The 19,357-nt window shown below is 40.7% G+C and overlaps 1 pseudogene; it reads right to left on the reverse strand.

Moving 5' to 3' along the window:
• Positions 1-16,515: 16,515 nt before the first annotated feature.
• LOC104663338 lies at positions 16,516-19,350 on the reverse strand (annotated as a pseudogene).
• Positions 19,351-19,357: the final 7 nt, after the last annotated feature.

A 19,357-nucleotide genomic window follows, 5' to 3' on the forward strand; every position in this document is an offset into this window, starting at 1 on the left:
AATTTACCATCCAAAACTTCCCTGCAAGCTGCAAGCCTTCAATAGACACTAGAGTTTCAACATAGGTAAGACAGATTCCCTCAGTGCAATTGTTGTCAAGTTGGGGAGACAGATTTCAGATGCTCTCTACTCTGCTATCTTCCCAGAGTCCTCTCTTCTAATAATTTTTTGAAGGTGGGATTTATTAGAGACTATTTCCTAACTGTTGGAAACAATCCAACAGAAAATCAAAACATGGTACAAGAGAAACTGCTTATTACAGACATCTGTCCTTGAGAAAGGCTGAAGATAGGCTTTAGAGGTGTTCGTCTTTGCTAGGAACAAGGAAGCTTCTGTGTACTGTAAAGTAAGAAAAAAATGTAGGCAAAGAAAGTCAGAATTGAAATGAGAAAAGAATGTTAGAATGGGCTAATAGATTTAGTAGGGAAAGAAAAGTGACTTCCTGGGATTGCTTTCACTTTTTCTATTCAATACAAGAGAAAGTTACCAGCTGAGAGTGAGGTGTAAAAGATACTAAGGGATTGTGAGAAGTTTGAGAAAAGAGGAGAACACACAAAATAGCCATTTCTTGAGAGCAGAAGATCAAATGTATTAAATACGTGTGTAAGTTTGTTATGTAGACTTGATAGCTCACTTGAGATTTGGAGTGAGAATCATCATGGCTGCATACTTTCCTCTGATCTGTTAGTTACTTGTGGGAAAGCACAGACTAGGTGGGCATTTGGACTTAACTAATGTGCAGACATCACTAACTGTCCCCAAATAGTCACATTCTCTTTTCTTTTAATAATAGAATGCCCTGAGTTTTAGCAAGTTGTCTTATTTCATCTGTGCTGCTACAACAAGATATCTGAGACTGGGTGATTTATAAAGAACAGAAATTTACTTTTCACAGTTCTGGGGGCTAGGAGTCCAAGATTAAGGAGCTGATAGGTTCAGTGTCTGGTGAGAACCTGGGCTCCACTTCCAAGATAGCGTCTTCTGGAGGGGAGGAATGCCGTGTCTTCACGTGATGGAAGGAATGGAAGGGTTGGAAAAGAGTGAACTTTCCCCCTTCAAGTCCTTTTATAAAGGCATTTATCCATTTATAAGAGCAGAGCCCTCATTATCTAAATAACTCCCCAAAGGCCCCACTTCCCAACTGATCCAACAGGATGCGAAATGTGATGTGTGCCACTCCTCGGTCATCTTCATAAAGAGGAGACCACTTGCCCTGATCTCAGTGAGTGACTATGATGATAGACCATTGAATCTAAGGGGTTCAATGGGATGTGTGTCTTTGAAAGGGCAATAGATAATGAAAAAAATAATAGAGTCAGTGAATTGGAAATTGAAATGAAATAAAATTTTGAAGTGAAATATTAGATAAAGAAATCATTTGAAAGATAGGGATAGTGGTCAGAGAGTGAAGTGCTTGGATCAAAGAGTATAATTATTGGGCAAATTTATGCCCATAGAAGTGGGCAGCTGATGTGAGATTTTAAAAAATTATTAGAGTTGAGGAGGTCAAGGAACTAAGAGGCCTCATTGTTGATTTGATCATACATCAAGATTGGCGATGTAAACCCTGACTGAGACAGGCCTCAGTTAATTTAGAAAGTGTATTTTGCCAACACTGAGTACGCGTGCCCATGACACAGCCTCAAGAGGTCCTGATGACATGTGGCCAAGGTGGTCAGAGCAGTTTGGTTTTATATATTTTAGGGAGACATAAGACATCAATCAACATATGTAAAATGAACATTGGTTCATCTGGAAAGGCAGGACAACTCAAAACAGGGAGGAGGTTTCCAGGTCATAGGTAGATAAGAGACAAATGGTTGCATTCTTTTGAGTTTCTGATTAGCCTCTCCAAAGGAGGCAATCAGATAAGCATTTATGTCAGTGAGCAGAGGGGTGACTTTGAACAGAATGGCAGGCAGATTTGCCCTAAGCAGTTCCCAGCTTGGGTTTTCCTTTTAGTGATTTGGGGGCCCAAAGATTTATTTTCCTTTCACAGTGACAGGAGTAGGGATGAATAGGAAGATAGAGAGCCAGGTGCTAAAGTCCTCAGTGAATGAGGAGAGGCTTAAATGTCAACAGTATGTCAATATTTGGGGTTGTAGCATCTGATAGCATAAACTTCAAAGGATCTAAATTTTTGAAGAGGAAAGAGAACAACTTATGAAGCTGCAATAGGAATCAAGAAGGATACTGGTCTTATCTCTTATCTTCAAGCCCAGAGGTGCATGGTATAAGAGAGAAAAAAAAACCCCACATTCCTTGCAGAGGACTGAGGAGCATGTAGGGCAACTAGTGCCCTTAGGGAACAATTGGGTTTCAGTCAGGGCATGAAATGAAGGGAAAGCTCGGAGAAAATATTATAGATGTTGATAGGAGATCATGAGTCTCAGAGGGCACAGGAAGTGTTCAGGCAATTAGGAACAAGTGGGAGAGGGGGCCATATTCATGGATCAATTGAGGTGGAATGGTGAGAAGTGTTTGAACCTCTACTGGTGCAAAAGGCAAATGGAGATGTGAGACATGTTGATATAGTGATCCTGAGGGCCAATTAGAGGAGTGCTAGAAATTGGCTTAAGACAAAAAGACTAGATGCCCTATCACTCTTGCGGTCAGTAGTGGTCTGGCAGATAAAGGGATGAGTAAAGATATGTGAGATGTTGATCTGTCAATGGTAAGGCAGCCGTGGCAAGCTCCAAAAACAGTTTCACCAAAAGCTCTAGGAACTCCATAAACTCATATGATTTAAAGCCTCAGTTTACTTATCAAGGAAATGAATGAAATGGATATAATAATGATAATTGATAATTATGAAGATTAAATATGTGATAAAGTAATGGCTCCAATTCTTTTTTAATTTTAATTTTAATTGACAAATAATTGTATACAGTCATGGGGTACATAGTGAAGCTTTGATACATATAATGTGTAGTGATCAGATTAGGATAATTAGCATATTCATCATCCCAAACACATATTATTTCTTTGTGTTGAGAATGTGTTTCAATATCCTCCTTCTAGCTATTTCAACCTATATACAATATTATTGTTAACTATAGTCATCCTACAGGGTATAGGACACTAGAACTTACCCTTCTCTCTAGCTGTAATTTTGTATCCTTGAGCAAATCTCTCCCTTTCTCTCCCTTCCTCCTACCCTTCCCAGCCTCTAGTATCCTCTGTTCTGCTTTTTACTTCTATGAGATCCACTTTTTGTAGTTTCCACATATGAGTGAGAACATGTGGTGTTTAACTTTCTCTTCCTGGCTTATTTCACTTAACATAATGTCCTCCAGTTCCATCCATGTTGCTGAAAATGACAGGGTTTCATTCTTTTTTTTCTTAATCACTGAATAGTATTTTATTGTGTATATATACCACATTTTCTTTATCCAGTCATTGAAATTTATTCCTAGATATTTCATTTTTTGTAGCTATTTTAAATGGGTTTGCTTTCTTACTCAACTAGTTCATTGTGTATAGAAACACTACTGATTTTTTATATTCATTTTGTATCCTGCAACTTCGCTGAATTTATTGATTAGTTCTAAGAGTGTTTTGGTAGAGTCTTTAGTTTCTTCTCCATATAAGATAATGCCATTTTCAATTTCTCCTTTCCAATTTGGCTGCCCTTTATTTCTGTCTCTTGCCTCATTGCTCTGGCTAAGACTTTCAGTACCATATTGAGTAAGTCTGGTGAGAGTGGGTATCTTATCTTGTTCCATTTCTTAAAGAAAAAGCTGGCTGGGCGCAGTGGCTCATGCCTATAATCCCAGCACTTTGGGAGGCTGAGGTGGGTTGATCACCTGAAGTTGGGAGTTTGAGACCAGCCTGACCAACATGGAGAAACCCCATCTCTTCTAAAACTACAAAATTCACTCGGCATGGTGGCACATGCCTGTAATCCCAGCTACGTGGGAGGCTGAGGCAGGAGAATCGCTTGAACCTGGGAGGTGGGGGTTGCACTCCAGCCTGGGCAAAAAGAGTGAAACTCTGGCTCAAAAAAATAAAAGAAAAGAAAAAGCTTTTAGCTTTTCCCTGTTCAATAAAGACCGTAGCTGTAGTTTTGTCATATATGTCCTTTATTATGTTGAGGTACTTTCCTTCTATACCTAATTTATTAAGATTTTTCCATCATAAAGGGATATTTTATCGAAAGCTTTTTCTGCATCTATTCAGATGATCATATGGTTTTGTTCATCATTCTGTTGCTGTGATGTATGACATTTATTAATTTGCATATGTGAAACTATCCTTCTATTCTTAGAATAAATCCCACTTGATCGTGGTGTATTCTTTTTGATATGTTATTGGATTTGGTTTTGCTAGTATTTTGTTGAGGATTTCTGTGTATACGTTCATTGGAGTATTGGCCTGAAGATTTCTTTATTTTGTTGTGTTCTTGTCTGGTTTTGGTATCAGGGTAATGCTGGCCTTGTAGAATGAGTTAGAAAGAATTCCTTATGGTCAATTTGTTGAGGTAGTTTGAGAAGAAATTATGTTACTTCTTCTTTAGATGTTCAGTAGAATTCAGACTACTTTTGTTGGAAGACTTTTTATTACTGATTCAATCTTGTTGTTATTGGTCTGCTCAGGTTTTCTTTTTCTTTCTTTCTTTCTTTCTTTTTTTTTTTTTTGACGTGCTTCCATTATAGAGGATGTTCAGGTTTTCTATTTCTTCTTGGTTCAATCTTTTTAGGTTGTTTGTGTCTAGAAATTTATCTGTAATCTCTAGGTTTTTTAATGTATTGGCATGCAGTTGTTCATTGTAGTCTGTATGATCCTTTGTATTTCTGTAGTGTCTGTTGTGACATCTTCTTTTTCTTATCTGATTTTATTTATTTAGGTCTTCTCTCTTTTGATTCTCGCTAATGCTTTGTTGATTCTGTTTATCTTTAAAAAAACAACTTTTGGTTTTGTTGATATTTTTTAGTCTCCATTTTGTTTATTTCTGCGATTTTTATTATTTCATTCTGTGAATTTTGGGTTTGGTTTGTTCTTGCTTTTCTAATTCCTTGAGGTGCATTTTTCAGCTGTTTATTTGACATCTTTCTATTTTTTTGATGTAGGCATTTATTGTTATAAATTTGCCTCCTAATACTGCTTTTGCTGTGACCCATAAGTTTTGGTGTGTTGTGTTTCTATTTTTGCTTGTTTCAAGGAATCTTAAAATTTCATTCTTAATTCCTTCCTTCACCCCTTGGTTATTCAGTAGCATGTTATTTAATTTCCATATCTTTTTATAGTTTCAAATGTTCCTCTTGTCATTGATGTCTGGTTTTATTCCATCATGACAAGATAAGATGCTTTATATGATTTCAATTTTTAAAAATTTTAAAAAACTTTTTTGAGACTTGTTTTGTGCCCTAACATATGGTCAGTTCTGGAGAATGTTCCATGTGCTGATGAAAAGAGTGCATATATATTTTTATTTTCTATTTTTTAAGATGGAATCTCGCTCTGTTGCCCATAGTACAATCTTGGCTCACTGCAGCCTCCATTTCCTGAGTTCACGTGATTCTTCTGCTTCAGCCTCACTAGTAGCTGGGACTACAGGTACATGCCACTGTGCATGGCTAATTTTTGTACGTTTTTAGTAGAGTCAGGGTTTTACCATGTTGGTCAGGCTGGTCTCGAACTCCTGACCTCAAGTGATCCACCCACCTCGGCTTCCCAAAGTGCTGGGATTACAGGCGTGAGCCACCATGCACCAAAGAATGTATATTCTACAGCTGTTGAGTGAAATATTCTGTAAATGTCTGTTAGGTCCATTTGGCCTACGGTGCAGTTTAAATTTGATGTTTCTTTATTAATTTTCTGTCTAGATGATCTGTCTAATGTTGAGAGTGGGGTTTTAAAGTCCCCAGTTATCTATAGTGGAGTCTATCACTCCCTTTAGATCTAGTATTTGCTTTATATATCTGTTGGGTGCATATATATTTACAATTGTTATATTCTCTTACAGAAATGGTTCCTTTATTAAGATATAATTAATATTATTCTTTTTTCTGTTTACATCTTTTAACCTGGAGTATGTTTTATCTATTGTCAGTATAGCTACTCCTGCTTACTTTTAGTTTCCAGTTACATGGGGTGTCTTTTTCTATCCCTTCACTTTCAATCTTTGTGTGTCTTCACTGATGAGGTGGGTTTTTTTGTAAGTAGCATATTGTTTTAAGTAGCATATTGTTTTGTAAGTAGCATAAAGTTTTATGTGTTTCCACTCTCATTCTTCCCCATGAAAGTGACATATTCAGGCAAGCCTGCTGGTTCCTGGAGGAGGATGAGAGACACAAAAGCAGATCTGTCCTAGCTTAGATGCCCCAGCCACGCATGGCCTGGAACAGAGCTGTCTGCCAACACTTAGACACCAGAGTGAGCCCAGCCTAGGTCGGCCAACCCCTAATAGATTCACAGATGTGTGAACTATAGTAGAGAAATACCTGTTTCGTAAGCTACTGAGATTTGGGGTGGTTTGTTACACAGAAATAGCTAACTGATATAAAATATAAGGCATCAAACATAGAGGATGGCATATGGTCATTACTCAATTGATATTAGTGTTCCAGTTATTATGGTTATGTCACAAATTACCCCCAAAATTGTTGGCCTGAAACAATTATTAAGCTCACAGATTATGTGGATTGGCAATTTGGGTAGGGCACAGAGGGAATGGCTTGTCTCGGTTCTTTGGTATATGGTGCCTCAGCTGGAAGACACTAAGTCTGAGGGCCGAACCATCTGCAGCTTCATGTACTTATGTGTTTCGGTCGATTCTAGCTGTCAGCTGAGACTTTCGCTGGGACTGTCAACTGGAACACCTACATGTGGCCTCTCCATGTTGCCCGGGCTACCTCACACATTGTGGCTGAGTTCCAAAGGTGAATGTCCTAAGAGAGAGCCAGGCAGAAGCTATATCCTTTACGACATAGACTTGGAAGTCACATAGCATCACTTCCACTATACTTTCTCAGTTGAAACAGACATAAACCAGTCATAACCCAGATTAAAGAGATGGGGAAAAGACCCCACCATTTGATGGAGAATAGAAGAAATAACATGTGAAACTGAAAATACTGGTGTTGATTGCATTCATTTTGGGAGAACACTAGTCTTGTCAAACAGATCTACTGATTTATTCTAAATTCACCACTTATACTGAAGTCTGCCTCCTTTACTTACGTCATTGTGTTCTCTCTACTTGAAATATGTACTTCCTTCCTTCACCCTGCCTTGCTCTGCCTTTTGAAGTGATACCCTTTCCTTCAAGAGCTAGCTGAAAGCACGTCCTTTCTCTCAGTCTTTCCCCTGGTTGTAATAGGTCATTTGATTTCTACCTGCATTTCCAAAATCCATAATTTTAGCACCATTTATGTAGCACTTGTTATCTATACCTTGCATTCTTCTTCTTCTTCTTCTTCTTCTTCTTCTTCTTCTTCTTCTTCTTTTCTTTCTTCTTCTTCCGTCTTCTTTCTTCTTCTTTTTTTTTTTTTTTTTTTTTTTTTTTTTTTTGAGATGGAGTCTTGCTCTGTTCCCCAGGCTGGAGTGCAGTGGCACGATCTCTACTCAATGCAACCTCTGCCTCCCAGGTTCAAGCAATTCTCCCTGCCTCAGCCTCCCGAGTAGCTGGGATTACAGGCGCCCACCACTAAGCCTGGCTAATTTTGTATTTTTAGTAGAGATGGGGTTTTGCCATGTTAGCCAGGCTGGTCTTGAACTCCTGACCTCAAGTGAGCCGCCTGCCTCTGCCTCCCAAAATGCTGGAATTACAGACGTGAGCCACCATGCCCGGCCTACATTATCTTCTTAAATGTAATTCATTTTGAGGGCAAGAAAGACAATATTTTCAAGTTTTAATGTGTACTGCTTAGTAGTTAGACTAATTATTTTGCTAATCTTAAGAATTCCCTAGGCCAGGCGCCATGGCTTACGCCTGTAATCCCAGCACTTTGGGAGGCTGAGGTGGGCGGATCACGACGTCAGGCGTTTGAGACCAGCCTGGCCAACATAGTGAAACCCCGTCTCTACTAAAAATTAGCCAGGCATGGTGGCGGGCACCTGTAGTCCCAGCTACCCAGGAGGCTGAGGCAGGAGAATCGCTCGAACCCAGGAGGCAGAGATTGCAGTGAGCCGAGATCATGCCACTGCACTTCAGCCTGGGTGATAGAGTGAGACTCCATCTCAAAAAAAAAGAATTCCCTAAATGATTTTTGTTTTTGTTGATGAGGGTAATATTATAGAGTGATCAAGAATACTGTGGTCTCATGACAAATGCAGCTTTATAAGCAAAGATGAAATAGTCATTGCTGGAATATGCAAATATGGCATAGCGTCCCAAAGTCATTCCTAGGAACATTTCTGTATGTGCTTGCTTACAATAGACATACTACATTTTCCTAAAGTTTCAAGATTAAGGCTGTGCTCATTCTCTATATGGTCTTCAGTCATTCCCTCTTTGTTGGTTTTGGTTTTCCGTTTGCTGCTCCTCTTTTTTTCCTCTCAAAAACTTTATTGTTTTCCACAGGCTTATCTCTTCCTACCCTTTGTGATACTGGGATTAAAATGAAATAGTAGAACATTCCGTCACTGCCCCTATATTTTCTAACATATGGATTCATGTTTCCATAAATTCTATGCTTCTAATATTTTCATGCACATCTTTAAAGAATAGATCTCCACAAGCTCATAATTTGGGTACCAACAATAGAACTGAAAATGTCACATACTGTTGTGTAGTTTTCACACTGCATAAAAGGACTCTTTTATGAAGGTAGAGATGAAATCCAGCTTTTTTTTTTTTTTTTAAAGACAGGGTCTTGCTCTGTCACCCAGGCTGGAGTGCAGTCGCATGATCTCGGCCCACTACAACCTCCACTTCCCAGGCTCAAGGGATGCTCCCACCTCAGTCTCCTGAGTAGCTAGGACTACAGGCATGTGCCACCATGCCTGGCTAATTTTTGTATGCTTTGTAGAGATAGGGTTTCACTATGTTGCTTAGGCTAGTCTTGAACTCCTAAGCTCAAGCAATCTGTTAACCTTGGCCTCCCAAAGTGCTGAGATTACAGGCATGAGCCACTTGGCCCAGCAAAATCCAGCTCTTGATCTACCTGCAATATTCTCTATGTTGTGGTGTGAAGCTTTGTCAGCCAGAAAGTGGGGTGCCCTTTTGTAACTCAAACAAAGGGGTCGAGTGTGTTGCTCGTGGCTCTGATGGTAGATTTGCTATCAAAACTGTCTTCTGAATGGGTGCTTCTAGAGAGTTGGGACCATATCTCATCTCTATGCCCTTTCAACCTTATGGGGGGCTTAAAGACATTTATTGAATTACTACTACATTGCTTAGCAATTTTTCCTAAAGATGACAGAGTGCTTCAAGAATGCTAGTTACAACTGTCACCTGAAATGGAATTGACTCACTCACAACCTTCCTGTAGGTGGCAGAAAACCAGAGATGAGAGCATAAGCAAAGAAGCAGAGATAAAGACAGTTCTACCATTATCCTTATGACCATTGGGCAAATTAACCAACCTTCTATGCTTCGCTTTCGGTTTTTTTATATATATATATACCTGTAAAATGAGGATATTTACAGGTATAAAATGTTTAGTAACCCGACTTTGTAGGGTTATTACAAGGATTAAATGAAGTAATGCATATAAAACACAAAGCAGAGTGCTGGCCATTGCTGCTGTCACTGTTGAGTAATGTAGAGGAAAGCACACTGAGCTACCAAAGGAACTCACAGGCTAAATGTTAAATATGTAAAATGTATTTGATAAGAGGTTTTGTAGTGGAATGTATATATTTTGTGCCTTATGTTTAATTAGAAGAAATAAAATGTGTTAAGAGGAGAGACCAGTTAAAAGGAAGGCCAACAAGTTACTGTGATGATGAGGGTGATGCTTATTGTTTCCAGGGTCAACTTTTGGAAGTACTGTCTCCATATCTATCAGGGCACATTAAAAATACTTTTCACCAGAAACAAGTACTTCCAAAAATTTACTGCCAAGATCTAGAAGACTTTGTATTTTGTATTTTAAATATATCAGTTACTGCTGTTCCTAGTTCTCTCTTGTCTGAGGTGGGATTCCAGAGACAACACCATTGGGAAGCTGAGTTAGCTTTGCCATCATTGAAGCATTAAATGGTTTATAAAGAAAAAGTCTCAGAGCACAGATAACTCAATTCTGGGTTGCAGAGATGAGAAAAGCATTGCCTTCAAAATTCCATCCCTATTTGACCATGCCGCCTTGCCTCAGAGAACATTCCCCAATGGAAGCACTGTCTATCTGCAAGTATAAATCCCATTACTTGAATATTTTTGGAAAGGGGTCAAGGACCTTGAGTTTAATGAGGTCCTTGCATTCATTTAGAAGTGTCTTCACCTTTGTGGCATGTCCTGGGGTTTTGCTCTTATTTTTCTTTGGTTGTGCAGCTTTCAATTTTTTCAAAATGTTTTTATTGACAAGTCATAGACTTTCTTGTTAGCTTTTATTAACTCAATTCTGGTTTGCAGAAATGAGAAAAAACATTGCCTTCAAAATTTGATCCCCCATTTGACCATGCTGCCTTGCCACAGAGAACATTCCTTAATGGATGCATTGTCTACCTGAAAGTAGAAATCCCATTACTTGAATATTTGTGGAAAGGGGCCAAGGACCTTGAGTAGAAATGAGGTCCTTTCTTTCATTTAGAAGTAAGTGTTGGCCAAGTGCGGTGGCTCACGCCTGTAATCCCAGCACTTTGAGAGGCCAAGACGGGCAGATCACAAGGTCAAGAGACTGAGATCCTGGCTAACATGGTGAAACCCTGTCTCTACTAAAAATACAAAAATTAGCTGGGCATGGTGGCGCGTGCTTGTAATTGGGAGGCTGAGGCAGAAGAATCGCTTGAACCCAGGAGGCGGGGATTGCAGTGAGCCGAGATCATACCACTGCACTCTAGCCTGGGCAGCAGAATGAGACTCCATCTCAAAAAAAAAAAAAAAAAAGAAGAAGAAGTAAGTGTTTACCTTTGTGGGGTGTCTCGGGGTTTTGCTCTTATTTTTCTTTGGCTATGCAGCTTTTAATTTTTTTAAATGTTTTTATTGACAAATCATAGACTTTCTTGTTAGCTTTTCCTAAACTGAGCAGCAGACTAATGTCTTGGGTACTCATCAAGTTCATAATTTAAAAATCTTAGGAAAGGATATACTGGTATAGAACTTTTTATTTGGTATTTTGTTAGCAAAAACTTCTTAAGAAAAACATTAGGGCTTCTGATAGGCTACTTATAGGATAAACATGACCAGGTTCCGCATTTCTAAATCAGATTCTTTTTCCTTTGTTCCACCATTCAGTCTGGTCCCTAAGTTCCTGCATTCTTCCTTTATGCCGGAACTTTTCTTTTTCATTGCAATTGTCATTCCCTTATTAGAAGTTGTGATATTGTAAAATAAATATTGGGCCTTCTTCCTGTTTCCTGACATACAGCTTCTAAAAGCCTTAGAATCTCTGGACTGATAAGGGTATCTTTTAGATGCTAACGATATGACTGGTGGCTGGGGGCCCCTAGATAGCTTCAGGGTAGGTTCTGGTTACTGGAAAGACTGAGGCATGATTAGAAGGTTGAGACTTTCAGCCTCATACCCCAGTCTCAGAGGGAGGGAAGAGGGGCTGAAGGTTGAGTTGATCATCAAAGGCCAATGATTTAATCAATCATGCCTGCATGATGAAACTCCCATAAAAACCTAAAAGGACTGGATTCAGAGAGCTTCTAGATAGCTGAACATACGGAGGTTTCTGTAGGGGCATGGACGCTCTCCCCTCCTTCTTCTACACTTTGCCCATACATCTCTTCCATCTGGTTATTTATCTGTATCCTTTGTAATATTCTTTATAGAACACGAGAAAACAGTGTTTTTCTGGGTTCTGTGAGCTGCTCTAGGAAATTAATTGAAACCCAGCAAGGAGTACTAAAAACCCCTATTTATAACCACTTAGTCAGAAGCAAGCACAGGCCACAATCCATGGCATCTGAAGTGGAGAGCAATGTTGGGGACTAAGCCCCTCAACCTGTGAGATCTGATGCTATTTCCAGTTAGACAGTGTCAGAATTGTCTGTTCACTCCAGGTGGATCGTAAACTGGAGGACAGCCGGCTGCTGTCCACTGGAGAATCTACTGCAGAATTCACTGCAGAACTGCTTGATTTGTGGTGAAAAACTCCCACACACCTGGTGCCAGAAGTGCCGAGTGACTGTGTGAGAGTAGAGAACAGGAAAAATACGTCTTGTATTCTTTTTTTCTATTTCTAGAGCTGGTGTCAGAACTGTTGCATTGAGGAACTGAGTAAGAATGGGGAAAAGTACTTTGGTGTTTTTCCTATTTCTCCTTACAGAAGTGTACTGAGTAAAAGAGGATAGATTTTTTACAGCCGGCAAATTAGAAGGAAACATGCTTGCAGCAATCCTGACAGCACTAACCTTGGAGTTGCAAAGAGAAAGAAAAGCAACAGTAGGAAGAAGACTTTCCAGACTGCAGATCCCCAGTAATGGAAGCAGGGGATTGATGTCAGGCGATTACAAGAAAGTTTTATTAGAATGCAAAATTAAATTTCAGTCATTTTTAATTGCACATTGATTTGTGTTTGCTGATTCATATTATTTTTGGTGTACTTTGCCACACACTGAGAAAGCCAATTATCTTAATTAACTATTGCTTTTTTAATCAGGAGGACAAATCTAATAAATATAAAACATTAAAAAGCAGCACACAAGTATTAAAGGCAACCGGTGAGATATGCAATAGGAGTGTGGGCAAAAAGCAGTCGACCTTGGCAGATAGAATTGGGGACTGTTTCAGATCTCTAAGGTATGTCCCTTTCTCTGCCGTTGCCACCAGGTTAGTCTAGGCTCTTAGGACTTCATGCCTGTTAGTGAAGAAGAGACAAGACAAGAGAGTAAAGGAAGGGAGAGGAAGAGGGGAGAGAATGTCATGACCCATTGGGTTTGCTCTCCATAGGTGGAGAATAGATTTTATCTTGTTCCTGTCCATTGACCTAGACTGTGGCAGGGCAGGAAAGTATACGTATTTTGACTTTAATGCTTTCTGAAAATTTTATCTGTAACTTTTGAGACTGCTAAGAAAATTGTGAGTTTTTGTTAGCTCTTTTTTGGAGATGTAAGGCAGACTTCTCTTCTGTTTATAAAAATTCTTCAATGGGTCCATGACAGGATAAGATGGAATGAACTAAAAATTACTTTGCATAATAAAGGTGGCATATAATGGAGACTTATTTTACCTCCAATCAAGTTATTTGGTCTGCCATTCCACTCAGTGGGTCTGTAAAGGATGATGTCAACTCAGAAACAGTCAGTTCATGTTGGTAAAACTCAGAATAATTGTGTGACTCATTTTACTCACTTCCCCACACTAACCAAGAACTGGAACACATTGTTCAGGTGGCTGGGATCTTGGTTGGTGATGACTCTGTCAATATCAAGGAAGAAACTGAAAAATTAATTGAGGGCCATAGAGTGATAAGGTTTGGCTCTTGTGTCCCCACCCAAATCTCATGTTGAATTATGATCTTCAAGTGTTGGAGGAGGGGCCTCATGGGAGGTGATTGGATCATGGTGGGGGGATTTTCCCCTTGCTATTCTCATGATAGTGCGTGAGTTATCACAAGATTTGCTTGTTTAAAAGCGTGTAGCACTTCCTGCTTAGTGCTCTCTCCTGCTCTACCATGCTAAGACATGCTTGCTTCCTCTTTGCCTTCTGCCATAATTATAAGTTTCCTGAGGCCTCCCAGCCATGCTTCCATACAGTCTGCTGAACTGTGAGTCAATTAAACCTTTTTTCTTTATAAATTACCCAGTCTCAGGTGGTTCTATTTTTCGAGACAGTCTCACTCTCACCCAGGCTGGAGTACAGTGGTATGATCTCGGCTCACTGCAATCTCTGCCTCCTGGGTTCAAGTGATTCTTGTGCCTCAGCCTCCTGAGTAGCTGGGATTACAGGCATGTGCCACCACACCCAGCTAATTTTTGTATTTTTAGTAGAGATGGGGTTTCACCATGTTGGCCAGGCTGGTCTTGAACTCCTGGCCTCAAGTGATCCACCTGCCTCAGCCTCCCAAAGTACTGGGATTATAGGTGTGAGCCAGTGTGCCTCACCTCAGGTAGTTCTTTATGGCATTGTGAGAACACACTAATAAACAGAGCAACTTTCATTAAGGAAGACTCCGTTAGTCTACTTTATGGGCAATTTATGTTATTTTCAATAGTGTTAACTTTAGAATTTAATCCCCATTAAAGAGATTTTTCAGAAGAGTTTTCAGTTTTCCTCTGACAGTTAAAGAGACAGTGGTCTGGAACTTGAGGAGTTAGCCCATTTACTCAGCCTAGGGCCAAAGGAGAAAGATGTTTGAAAGGGATTTTCTCTGTAAGGTATGGTCAATGAATTTTAGGAGGAGGAATGGGGCTGGGCATGGTGGCTTGTGTCTGTAGTCCTAGTACTTTGGGAGGCCAAGGTGGGAGGATTGCTTGAGCCCAGGAGTTTGAGACCAGCCTGGGAACATTGTGAGATCCCCATCTCTACCATAATAAAAATTAAAATTAGCCAGGTGTCATCTGTAGTCCCATCTCCTGGGGAGTCTGAGGTGGCAGGGTTACTTGAGCCCAGGAGGTCAAGGCTGAAGTGAGCTGTGATCATGCCACTTCACTGCATCCTGGGTGACAGAGCAAGACTCTGTCTTGAAAACATTTTTAGAAATAGTAGAAAGAGTAATGTCTCATATTCAGTTAAAAAAAAAAAAAAAAAAAAAACTTCAACAGTCTTTTGTTACGAAACTAGCACACGGTTAACTCTAACCCAGCTAACAACAAAATAGCATCAGTAACAAGATCAAGGATGGAGGTGCAGGAACAATAAAGACTGTCTCCTAAAAAACAAATTGGAGGCTGGGGGCAGTGGCTCACACCTGTAATCCCAGCATGTTGGGAGGCAGAGGTGGCTGGATCACCCGAGGTCAGGGGTTCAAGACCAGCCTGGCCAACATGGTGAAACCCTGTCTCTACTAAAAATACAAAAAATTAGCTGGGCATGGTAGTGTGCACCTGTAATCTCAGCTACTTGGGAGGCTGAGTGAGGCAGGAGAATTGCTTGAACCTGGGAGGCAGAGGTTGCAGTGAGCCGAGATCACACCACTGCACTCCAACCTGGGCAATGGAGACAGACTCTGTCTCAAAAAAAATAAAATAAGATAAAAAACAAATTGTGAAAATATGTACATATTTGCATAAGTATTTTTTTTTTAAAAAACTAAAACTTTCCAGTGTTGCTGAAAAAATATCCCAAAGTGATTGCAGTCCACAAAAAACAGCATTTGGCAGTTCGTGCTGCCTTAAAAACTCCAACTCAAGATTACTCTAGGAGAAGCTCACCCCCACATTTAAGAAAAATCCCTTTTCTCCTCTTCCTTGTTCAAATTCCACTGCTTATTCCATAAAACAACCGAAGAATAACAAGACCCAGGTCACTTTTCTCAGCCCCTATCTGTTAAGGCTCATACCATGGACTTTTCCTTAGCAAACTTCACCTCCCCTACAATTAGGAAATTGAGCCCCGATTTCTGGGCTAGATTTCTGGAAAGCTGCAGAACATCCTCATGCTTCCTTTATGGAGGGACCTGAGGGCTCCTTGAATGATCAAGTGGGCAGTGTGCCGGCCTGGGACTGGAATGCCAGCCAGTCTGGGGAAAGGGTTCCTTTCTTTCTTTCTTTTTTTTGAGATGGATTCTCCCTCTGTCACCCAGGCTGGAGTGCAGTGGCGCCATCTCGGCTCACTGCAAGCTCCGCCTCCTGGGTTCACGCCATTCTCCTGCCTCAGCCTCCCGAGTAGTTGGGACTACAGGTGCCCGCCACCACGCCCGGCTACATTTTTTGTATTTTTTTTTTTTTTCCTTTTTAATAGAGATGAGGTTTCACTGTGTTAGCCAGGATGGTCTCGATCTCCCGACCTCGTGACCCGCCCGCCTCTGCCTCCCGAAGTGCTGTGATTACAGGCGTGAGCCACCACGCCCGGCCATTGAAAAGGGTTCCTTTCTAAGCAAAAACACCCCAACACCTTGTAACTGGAAGTCTAACCAGGCAAAACCTAGTAGCAGCAGGTACAATACTAGGGCTGTACCAACAAGTGCAATCTCCCCCCCTTAAACATAAAACTAAAGGTGGTAAAGAGAGCCAAGTGAATATTTGACCTCACCTGTCTTCTGAGAAGTTTGCATATTTTGGGCTGAAGCCATGTTGCAGAGAAAGATATTAGGTCAAAGAGTCGCCTTTGCTGTGTCTGGCTGGATAAAGCTGCCATTCGTGGGTAGCCTGCTTCATGGCTGCTTTAATGGAAGCTTTGCCCCCTTATGCAAAGTACTTACGGATTAATTCAGAAATTTTCCATTTGACTTTGTAAATGACAAATACTTTAACAGCAGCTTCTCAAAAACCACCAGTGGAGACAGACCACCCCTTAGTTGAGGATCACAGCTCCTTCTAGTCTGGGAACTTTTTGCTGGACTTCTGTAGCGGCTCATTGGTCCTGGAATAAGTGTCTGCATCTAAAGATCTCTCTATATACCAACAACCAGAATAGATAAGCCACCTGCAGTACACAGTGCCACCTCCTATCAATGGCACTGCCCTCCTTCTGAGTATAAGAGCCCACAGCAAGAAGACAAGGCCATTTAGTTCAGATTTAGCCAGGACACAACTGCATTGGCAAATGCTCCCAGCCTGTCTTAGGAGAATTGGCTTGATGGGTCTGCACAGTGAAGACAGTGAATAGAACACCTTTTTTGGCCCACCCAGATAAATCTGCATGGCCAGGATGATGAAAACCATCTGTGTGTAGGCAGCTCTTCATACATGTTTTCCAAACTAGGTAGAGGTTGCACAGGTCTTTGGACACTAAAGCAGTGTCGTGGGCTTGATGGGGTCTGTGATATGGGTCCTATCCCAGGATGACAACCTTAACACCTCCTGTGTCACATATCTGGGTCCAGGTGAAGACTTGGTGTTGGGGAGGATAAACAGTGTAATGTTTTCTTTCTTCTGCAACAAATCCCATTCGTTTTATAGAATACAGTTTTCCGAACTCTCCATTGAGGTGTTTCTTCCAACTCTCACCAAAGACCACAGGCATGTTGTGGGCCGCGAGCCTGAGTAGGGCCGCGGCCTTAATTGTCTGGATGTGGAACAACTGTTCCCGGCTCAGTGGTGAGGGCGGCATGCCTGGCTTGGGGCTATGGGAATGTCGCTCCCTGGCGAGGCTTAGGAGAAGTAGAGGATCTCTGGGTCTTCATCCTGGAGCAGAGGAGGAGCAAACGTGCTGCCCAAAGATCCGCGAGGCTCGCGCTGGGTGTGGCGGTCAGCAACTGGTGCAAACCATGATAATCAGTTTAAAATTCTTTCTTATTTTGCTGTAGACATTCATCAGTGATTGCTAATCTTCAGTAAGTATCTGTTATACCCACAGCCTTGAATTATTAGTGCCTTGCAGAATGGAGAGGGAGCTACCTTTATTAAATAATATGCCTTAAATACTTAGTGCCAGTGGCTGCCCCGGAGTATATGCATTACGTAAATGTTAGCTAATATTATTAAATTTGGGGAAGAGCGAAATCTGCCCCAGATTGAGGAAGAGAGAGGTGATAGTTGGAGGAAATCAAGGAGGAGATGAGAGGAGTTTGGAAAGAGAAGGGACAAATAACAGTGAGGACCTTTAAACTCTCATCTTTACTTCCTCTGGCCCTCAACTTCCCCTACCCAAATCCTGAGGAACACTGGGGTGCATGCCTGGCTTCAAGCAGCTACTCAGATAGTTATTATCCTGGGATATTAAAGGAAAGGGGGACCCTAGAAGACCAAAGCCTTGTGACAATGGGGAACCTAGGTAATTAGCTCTCACAACTTCTTCAGGGGGACTCTGGACAGGTAGGGATAGAAGAATAGTGGGAAGGAGAATATTCTCCAGAATATCCAACTTAATATTATGCTCTTATTTGGCTAGTATCTCTTTTGTGCACCTGATATTATGTGATGTGGTACTGACTAGGCTAGCCTATTCTCCGTGTTCTGCTAATGACAGAGATCTCTTGACAGCAGGAGGCCACTGACCTGGTCTGAGTTCTCCCTTGTACATGATTGTATTTTACAATAAAATGATTCCGGTTGCTTTGAACTAAATAAAACACAAAGCTTTGTTTATTTTTTGCCTTGTTTACTCCAAAAAAGCTATAAATTATTTTCCTTGCCTTTAATCTTTTCCTAAAGTCCAAAATGTTCAGCATGGTATTGCCTAGTTTTTCTAGAATAATGCTTATTGCCAGGATTCAAAAATTGCTTCATTGCATTTAGTAGATTGAGTTCTACCTCAGGCCAGATACATCCCTACCATAGCTTGGCTTAACCATCAGTTTTATCTCTGGATGTTCATGAATCCATCACCCAGGTCAATCTGATCTCCTGCTAGCCCAACATACCACTTTTACTCTTTTTTTCCCCACCCGACGTTCCCTTCTCATTGCTGAGCCAAATTTTACCCCACCTCCAGGTCTCAACTGATGGCCATCTTTCCTGTGAAAATTTCCCAAGTGTTTTAGTCCATACTGATTTTTTCCCATGCAAGTTATGTTGACGTTAGTAATCTGGATTCATCAATCAATTGAACAATTATTTGTTAAGCACTGACAGTATGTCAGGAACATAATGCAAACTTATTATTTGATTATGTGCTCATTTATATTTCTCACTTATATGTTTATGTACGTTATCTCCAAGAAAACCTTAAGGATTGTAATGATTTTTATTTGTTTTCTCAGAATCAGGCACAAAATTGGAATGCAAATAAACCTTTTTTTATTTTTTTGAGATGGGATTTCGTTCTTGTTGCCCAGGCTGGAGTGCAGTGGCATGATCTTGGCTCACTGTAACCTCCGCCTCCCAGGTTCAAGTGATTCTCCTGCCTCAACCACCCGAGTAGCTGGGATTACAGGTATGCACTACCACGCCCAGCTAATTTTGTATTTTTAGTAGAGATGGGGTTTCACCATGTTGGCCAGGATGGTCTCAATCTCTTGACCTCGTGATCCACCCACTTTAGCCTCCCAAAGTGCTGGGATTACAGGCATGAGCCACGGGGTCTGGCCAACCTATCTTGAATTGACTAAATTATATCTATGATAAATTTAAATAGGATAATTAAACAGGTCATCTGTTAATTTGTCAGTTTATGATCACTAACCATATAAGCTGGGTGACAGGCCTTATATTAATAAGCATTACTTTTCATATGTCTGACCTCATTAAATTTGGCATAGTGACA

Source organism: Rhinopithecus roxellana, chromosome 5 (genome assembly GCF_007565055.1).
Source record: "Rhinopithecus roxellana isolate Shanxi Qingling chromosome 5, ASM756505v1, whole genome shotgun sequence".
Lineage (NCBI taxonomy): Eukaryota > Metazoa > Chordata > Mammalia > Primates > Cercopithecidae > Rhinopithecus > Rhinopithecus roxellana.